Genomic DNA, 10,000 nt, shown 5'->3' with positions numbered 1-10,000 from the left:
TATTGACAAAAATGTGTCCATATCTGGAGAGAAATTGAACACTTATAGAGAGCCTGTCAAAAAAAAATTAATAAATAAGCAAATAAACATAAATATAAGTAAAAAGTCACTAATCTTAAATTAAGCGCCCTCTAGCAATGGGAAATTTCCCAATAGTTCTCAATCCTTATATATATGCTGGCATCAAAAGATACTGATAGAACGGACTGACTAATGAGGTTCAGTAACTACGTAGAAAAGAGGTAAAAGAGGTAAAAGGGCATCAGCGTTATATGTATGTGTGTATATATATATATATATATATATATGTGTGTGTGTATGTGTGTATACATACATACACACACAGACACACACACACAAACATATATATATATATATATATATATATATATATATATATACACACATCTTTACAAACCAAGCTACAACCTTTGATGGAAAAGCAAAATGCTACTAGTGTATGATGTCCAAAGAGAATGCTGCCCAGAGCGAAAAAGAAAAATGAAATAGCAAATAAACTATATATGACAAATAACCAGGAAAAAATACATCATAAAAAAGGCAACACCCTTAAAATGGACCAGTCATGTACAAACTATTAAACTAGACTTGTGTCAACCTGTTTAAAAGAAAAGCATTTGCCACAAGTTTGAACATCTGAAGGAAACCAGAACACGTCAGCCACACCAATTGAAATTCTATTGGGCATTTGTTGACCTAAACAGTATCTATTATTATTATTATTATTATTATCATTATTATTATTATTATTATTATTATTATTATTATTTGCTAAGCTACAACCCTAGTTGGAAAGGCAGGATGCTATAATCCCAGGGGCTCCAACAGGGATAATAGCCCAGTGAGGAAAGGAAATAGGGAAAAATTAGATATTTCAAGAACAGTAACATTAAAATAAATATCTCCTATATAAACTATGAAAACTTTAACGAAACAAGAAGAAGAGAAATAAGATGGAATAGTGTGCCGGAGTGTATCCTCAACAAGAGGAACATTTATATAGTCTACTATGCAGAGTAGCAGCCCAGGTAGAAAAGAGTATGAGGATATCAATTTCTTCCCGACACACATAAAGAAACAAATACCTTAACGTGGTTAGAGGGTTTGCGTATCGACATGATCAGCAAAGCTGTACCAGACAGGACCACACATGCTAGGTTCGTTTGCCTTGAGCGATCAGACGAAAACCTCCCACCATCACCAATCCGCACTGACCAGCTTGGTAATGAAAACTGGCCAATTCCCAGATATGAATTGACATGTCTGTGCCATTTGTCCTGCAATGGACTAGAAACGGCTGCATTTGTGGATGTTGTCGTTTGTGTATTCGTGTACACACACAAACACACACACACACACATATATATATATATATATATATACACAGATATATATATTGTATATATATATATATATATATATATGTGTGTGTGTGTGTGTGTACATAATGTTATTAAGTAAAATATAACATGACTTTTCCTTGAAGTATACCATAAGAAAGCTTCTTACGAACTATCTATTTCTTACGCGAATAGAGCCGATTAACTAGTCACCGTCAACATCCCACACAACCTCCCATCCAGTTTTTAAACTTGAGCATGTGGTCATTACCTTAGGTGCTGCTGCTTTTTATCTTAGATCGCCTTAAAAGTTTTCAAATTTCCTTAAATTTGAAGCTCGTAATTTCGTAAAACCGCAATTACCTTAGTATTGCCATGAACATTACCTTGAAACCATGCAAAATACCTCAAATTAAGGTAATTACCTTAAAAGTTTAAACCTTGCTCCCATCGTCAGTAGGTTACAAACAGTTTGAGACGAAATGCGTGAAGCTTCAGCTCCGAAACAAAATATCTTTGGACCATAAACGACGTAATTACGAATTAACGCAATGTTAATATACTTGGTCACGAAAGATGTTTCGTGTGACCAAGGACTTTGTGTGATGTATTTATTCTCTCTCTCTCTCTCTCTCTCTCTCTCTCTCTCTCTCTCTCTCTCTCTCTCTCTCGTCATTATGCTAATAAGATTTAGATATGCTTATCGTAAGAACGGTTTTCCTCCATTTTCCTCTGAGAATCACGACATTCGGATTAAATATGCTTCTTTCCCCTCTGTCCTAAAAGCTTACAAGTCAGGGAATGACGTTAGGATATAAACAATCCCCTTCCTAAATCTTCTCAAGGTAATATATAAAAAAGATGATAATAATAATAATGACTATTCATATTTCTTAGGTCAGTGAACTTCGAAGTTTTGTAATAAAATGCTCATTTAACCTAACTCATTCTTTCCTAGCTCAGTTGGGGATGAAACATTTGCAATTCAAACTTCCATATCTGATTACACTCGGCATGCTATTCTATCTTATTTCTCTTTCTCATGTTTTATTGAAATTTTTAAAGTTTATATAGAAAATATTCATATTAATGTTGTTACTTTTCTCAAATTATTTTATTTTTTCTTGTTTCCTTTCCTCACTGGGTTATTTTCCCTTTTGGGGCCCCTGGGCTTATAGCATCCTGTTTTTCCAACTTGGGTTGTAGCTTAGCAAGTAATAATAATAATAATAATAATAATAATAATAATAATAATTTGGACGTTGTAAACTGATACTTTCTTCATACATTATACATCTAGCATGAAAAAATGTCCTCCCTTTTAATTTGTTTCCCAGATTACTATAAGAATACTAGTGTACCCAAGCTGTCAAAAATGTAGTTAAATATTTAGATGGATATGCATACACTCGCATACACTCCTAACAACAACCTGCTGGTTCGGCAATTTGTGGGAGAATGTGGTTTCCGAGTGTATGACTACTCCTCTTATCCTTGAACGTGACAGCATATATATATATATATATATACACATATATATATATACACACACATATATATATATATATGCATGCATATATATATACATATATATATATATATATATATATCCAATCACTTGCTCTTTATCATTTACGCGAGATAAGTCTATACCAAGAAATATGTTTGGCAACGGATCACAGCATGGCTACCTAGCTACCTTTCAAAATAGCCAAAAGAATTAAATACACAAATAAATTAATAAACAAATAATTCACTCACGAAAATTTCATTATTCTAACGATAAAAAGTGTAAGGATGACACCAAGCACCTTTGACCTTTCTGTTGGAATACTGTTTGTATATCATATACATTCCAAGTACCAACACTCATATCTATTCTTTATGGAAATGTTAATTAACAAACAGCGTCTATCATTATCAACTCCTGAATCACAAGATTAAATAAAAGGTGAATAATAAAAAGATTATGAAGTCTTACCCAGAACAAGAAATCATAGACGTTCCTGTACAAAAAGGATGAATTATACAAATCACTTAATACGGAAGTTAGGTTAAAATTACCCACCTCGGGAATGTGGAATTAAGAATTCACGATCTCAGGTAATAAAAAAAAAAATGATTCCAATATAATTAAAACAAATTGGAAATCTAGAGCTTGGGGATTATGGAAATCTGGAAATTCGCAAAACCATGATTCCAGTTTGACGATTGAAAGAAAGTTCAGCCACAAAAACCTAGCAACCAGAGGATCGCAGAATTTAATAACAATAGCCAAATAATTAAAGGAAAACAATGCAACTATATTTTGCAACAAATGCCAAGGATCCACAATGAAAGCGAAAGTTTATTTGTGCATGATTAACCTCCATTCATTCATAAAACCCGATGCAGTGAAAGTGGTTATGGAATTTACTACCGATGTCTGAAGTCAGCTCGTGAGAGTGACTCTTATTATTATTATTATTATTATTATTATTATTATTATTATTTTTATTATTATTATAACAACAACAATAATTATATTAACAATTATAATAATAATTATAATAATTATAATTATTATAATTATAATTATTATAATCATAATTATTATAATCATAACTATAATTATGATTATATTTGTTACAATTATTATAATTATTATTATTATTATTATTATTATTATTATTATTATTATTATTATTATTATTATTATTGTTACTATTATTTTTATTATCATTATTACCATTATTATTATCATTATTACTTGCTAAGCTACAACTCTAGTTGGAAAAGCAGGATACCATATGCGCAGGGGCTCCAACAGGGAAAATAGCCCAGTGAGAAAAGGAAACAAGGAAAAATTAAATATTTTAAGAACAGTAACAACATAAAAATAAATATCTCATGTCAATGGAAGAGAAATTTCTATAGTTATTTTCGGAACTCTGTTTAGCTCTAATAAATAAACTTAGAATTTATTAAATTCTCAAATATTGATAAACACAAAAGTTAAATAATAGTGAAAATGTAAATGTGAGCATTATATCCAAAGAATTAAGAAGAAAGGCAGAATATTATGTTATTAAAACAATAACTGCAGCCCCAAAACAATAACATATTAAGCCAAAGAATAAGTCTATTATAAAGGAATATGAGACGCTAGAATAACTGCAAAATTGTCGCATTGCATGTTAAAAAATTACCAAACGGGTCACGAAAAAATCACAACTTCTGCAAACCTTTGGTCCCGTCCTTATAGCAAAAACAAAGGCTTCAATCCAAACAAAATAAATCTGGTATTTGATAGTCATAATAAAAGCTAATATATTACAACTAATAAACACACTCGGAAATCTCTATTAAAGAAGAATGAAAATAAAATAAATCGTAAACATTATTCTAAATCGCAATCCAAAATTTCAGTTTAACAAAATATAGAAAAATGGGAAAAAAAACAAGGAAAACAACTTCAGAAATGAACAAAAACCTCACCTTACTTTATAAAAAAAAAAAGAAAAAAAAAAGAAAAAAAAAATTACTGATGTGGTCTGTGGATACCCTGAATAAAGAGAACTTAAGATCCTCTTTTAAAATACCCCAGAATAAACTTCCTCATTTCTTCCCATTTCCTTAATATTTCATTCTATTTTACGCAAAGCTGATTCCATTATTTCTCTATTTTACCTGAATCTTGCAAAATCCCTTATTCCGCCGTCTCTTATTTTTCAACTTTACAGAATTGTTTAAGCTTTTTAAGCCCGATTCCCTTTTAAAATGCGAAAATTCCTTCGCCTGACTCCATCCTTTTTCTTATCCTATTTCTTTCTGGACTAAATACTTGGGTGGGTTTCTTTGTATGCTCAAGATATCTGACCACAACATTTACGTGAATTCTCTGCAATTTTCACTTACGATCAGCGAGGGTTGAAACATTCTAGGAAACAGTATTCCATCACAAAGGGAAATTTCAAGACCACCCTGAATGAGAGAGAGAGAGAGAGAGAGAGAGAGAGAGAGAGAGAGAGAGAGAGAGAGAGAGAGTGTGTGTGTGTGTGTGTTTGTGTGAGTGTGTATGTGTGTAGAAATCACAAAAGCTGGCACGTCATAAGCATAAAATATGTATTATAGCCACAAAAGGAAAATTAAGACTTGATTGGAGTTAGCACTTTCGTTTTATTGGTGACATCGACTTATAAGACGAAAATACTAACTACACATAAGTCTTTTCGTTTTTCTTTCGCGGCTATAACACACACACAAATAAACAAACAAACACACACACACACACACACATATATATATATATATATATATATATAATATAATATGTGTGTGTATTTATATACGGTACATACATACACACACGCCCATACAGAAACGCGCGCACTCACACACATTATATATATATATATATATATATATATATATATATATATATATATATATATATACATACAACATATTACCCCAAAACTACCCATCATTATAGACTCGCTTTACCCTCAAAATACCTTACATCCAAAGGAAAGTCAATATCATAGATGCTACATGTCAAGTAGAGGATTAAAATCTTAGCCTCTGTGAATTGGCTAAGTTGAGCATGCCAAAACCACTCTAGTTCTAGCCAAAAGAGGCAAACGTTCGAATTCTGGATTCTGTTTGAATTAAACATAAATTTTTATGTGTGTGTGTGTATGTGTGTGTGTGTGTGTGTGTGTGTGTGTGTGTGTGTGTAATTTTGAATATTGTTATCAAACAATTATAAGACATAAATTAGTAAAATAAAATTAACTCTTTCAACGACAACAAATTAATTTTCAAATCCCTTTAACTGCTAATATGAAGAAAACACCAATAGTAAGATTCAGAGCTATAACTCAGAACAAGGACACTTTCTCTTTCACATTTATAGATATTAAAGAATTTATAACATTTTTTCTTAACCAACACCTTTCTTTTCGACTGAGCTTCTGTGTGGCAATTCTATGATAAGAAACGACTCCTTACATTTGAATCAATATACACGATTTTCTAATTACCTGTTTGTAGAATTCTATGGAAATCCTTATAATGTTATACCAGAGAGAGAGAGAGAGAGAGAGAGAGAGAGAGAGAGAGAGAGAGAGAGACTATATATAGAAGGGAAATACAACAATGTACAGTCACTGGCTGCAAAATTTAAATCATATATAATTTATCTACCACCCACCATCACAGAGTTCCCTTCATGGCTTAAATGGAATTGGAGTCCAATCGAATATGACTTCATGACAATTATTTTCGGAGGACAGAAAAAATACACCGTATAATTCTAAAAATTTACAAAAATACCGTCCATGAAACTCAGAGTATATATTCTCTCTCTCTCTCTCTCTCTCCCTCTCTCTCTCTCTCTCTCTCTCTCTCATGTATATATATATATATATATATATAGATATAGATATATTATTATATATATATATATATATATACACACATACACACACAAGTTTGATGTTTAATTTGTATGACTTACACATACATATATACATAAATTAACAGTAGGCTAACGTCGAACATACAATGAATGAATATACAAAAATATTTCACATAATCTAATAGATAGAAAGTAAACAAAAAACAACAAGAAATCATTACCATATCCAGCCAGTTCTCATCCAAACAGGTGATTAACATCATGTAACGTTAGGCTTAAAAAACGTTCATGAGAGTTGAAAGTAACGTTTTCTCCCGTGTGAGAGACGTCTTGATTGATATCAGGCGAAAACAGACAAAAACCTTTATTTTTTTCCTTTAAAGGTTCTGCTTATGATTTAAGGGAATGTAATGAGAATGTAAGTGAAAGTGATAACTACCATATTAGAGAGACCTCTTTTACTTTGAAGTCCATCTACCCATGCATAGAAGATTAGCCGCCCCCCCCCCCCAAAAAAAAAAAAAACAATGGAAGGAATGGTGCTAGAAAGGTACAGTCCTCTGGGATCTCTGATTGTTATTATTATTATTATTATTATTATTATTATTATTATTATTATTAGCTAAGCTACAACCCTAGTTGGAAAAGCATTATACTAAAAGCCCAAGGGCTCCAATACTGAATAATCCGGTCAAAAAAACAGATAAAAAAATTACAAGAGAAGTAATGAACAATAAAATAAAATATCTGCAGCTAGCTCATCTCGTGGACGGGATACCGGAAACAAACCACAAACCTACCAAAGGTGATCTGATCACTGAACGACCTAGCCACGAGCCCCAAATAAGTGATTTGCACCTTTCAAAGGAGAAAAAAGGTCACCTCGTTCCTAGGCCTTTTCTTTAATAATGCTACTTTCCTACATCGCCATTTCATACACTTTAACAAATGATTTATCAGCAAACGTTTTAAAGGAATATCTAAACATCTCAATGTACCTTTTTGAGAGTACAGCTTTAAAGAAAAAGAAATTAAGAAAGCATTCATCGCAAATAATTACGAAACATGGGCTCCATGTGGTACAATTCTAAGAAATAAATTTCTTGACATTCAATTTAGTACTACTACTACTACTACTACTACTACTACTACTAAGATAAACAATAATAATAAGTGACATTAGCAGCCCTCATATGTAGTGAAATGAATACTAAATTGAAAACCTACAGAAATTCAATTACATCTTTTTAAATGAATGATTGAGCATTTTCTGTATTTATTCAAGATGATTTGTCTGTTGTTTCCAGTACTCCTCGTTTGAGGTTAACGGGGCGTCACAAGGCTTGACAAGGTACAGTGATCGATGGAACACCGAAATAAAAGACGCAACATTTATCCATAATGATTCGTCATTGTTCCATGTAGATTCGTTATTATTCCGATATAATTCGTGTTATATCACATGATTATAATCGCATTTACAATGTAGCGGCTCAGTGAACGTTATAACAAGGAATGCCATCTTTGGATTAATCCATCATTATGTTATACACATATACCTGGGAGATCCCTATTGAGATCTTATATCTAAATATCGTTTATCTATGAAATATTTACAATTTAATAAAAAAATGTAATCTAAGGTTTGATAATTTACAAAATTTAAATGAAGACTTAGGACAAGATCCTTAAATGAGAGAGAGAGAGAGAGAGAGAGAGAGAGAGAGAGAGAGAGAGAGAGAAAGAAATGAATCTACATGACGCAGGGGTCACAAATTTACAAAATTTAAAATGACTAGAACAGGAGTACTGAGAGAGAGAGAGAGAGAGAGAGAGAGAGAGAGAGAGAGATAATCCACGGAACGCAGGGGTCATGTCTCACAATGCGACTTAATTTTTGAACTGGACACACAATGTCCCTTGGTGAGTGATCAAGTGGGGACTGGTAGAAGGGAAAAGATGAAGAATCCATCCAACAAGAACCATATACTGTATATACCCGGTATCCCAACACCGACCCCTTCCCATCATTTCCGGATTCCTTGGGTCGGTATGTCTCAGGATGAGTAGGTAAATATCTTCAGCTGAGCTCAAGAATTTCTTGTATTCTTGCATTATACAAGAGAATAGACGTAATCCATTCTGTCGGTCTTCATAAAAAAATACATGTAGATATCGCTCATGAAGTTATTAGTATTACTTTGATTATTATTATTATCATTAACATCATTAGTTTATTATTATTATTTTAGTAGTTTGTTATTATTATTATTATTATTATTATTATTATTATTATTATTATCATTATTATTATTATTATTTGTTACTAGCCAAGCTACAACCTTAGTTGAAAGTGCAGGATGCTCCAAGAGCTCTAAACAGATAAAAATTGTCCAGTAAGGAAAGGAAATAAGGAAATAAATAAACTACAAGAGAAGGAATGAACACTTAAAATGAATCTTTTAAGAATAGTAACACCATCAAAATAGATCTTTCATATACAAACAATGAAAAGAGACTTTATGTCACCCCGTTCAACATCAAATGTGCAGGTTTTCCCTATTGGGGGTCTTAAACTAAAAGGGAAAACTCAAGGAGATTAACCTCCTTGGGAAAATTTAAGCGAAGCAAAGCTAACCGAGTCAGAGTGCTGTGTGGAAAGAGACCAAAGGCAACAGATGAAAAATAAAAAGGAGAGAGCAATAAGAGACAATGAAGGACGATACAAAGCATCCTCAATGTTGTCCACACAGCCACAATTCATAGGAGTCATATTATTCAAATAATTCAGTTATTTGAGGATTCCTTTTGGAAATCATGCTTAAAGAGGGATTACATAATCCGCGTACACTGTTAAATAAGAAAAAACATAATTCCAATCGGAAATCATCCGTAAAACTATACTGTTCTCAGCAGTATTTCAGTAAATACAGGAGACCGTACTTTTTACCCTAATTCGTTATTATCTTTCACGGGTTGGTGACTGTATTATCACTCCTTAACGTCAATATATCCGCTTTTAAAACAGCAAATGCCTGGCAACATTAACCCAGGATTTTTACCGTTTTTACAGCAAATTTTTAAGTTTAGATAATATTATTTTCCAGAAAAATGTTCTCAAATAAGCCTAAAACTTGTTTAGTAACATGTCCATTGTCAACGCTAGATTGTAATGAGGTATCTTGATGACCTTTATTCGCTAAAATATAAAAATAAAGTAATAAATGGAGGGGGTAGC

This window comes from Palaemon carinicauda, chromosome 40, assembly GCF_036898095.1.
Source record: "Palaemon carinicauda isolate YSFRI2023 chromosome 40, ASM3689809v2, whole genome shotgun sequence".
Classification (NCBI taxonomy): Eukaryota; Metazoa; Arthropoda; class Malacostraca; order Decapoda; family Palaemonidae; genus Palaemon; species Palaemon carinicauda.
Note: the sequence above shows the minus strand (reverse complement) of the source record.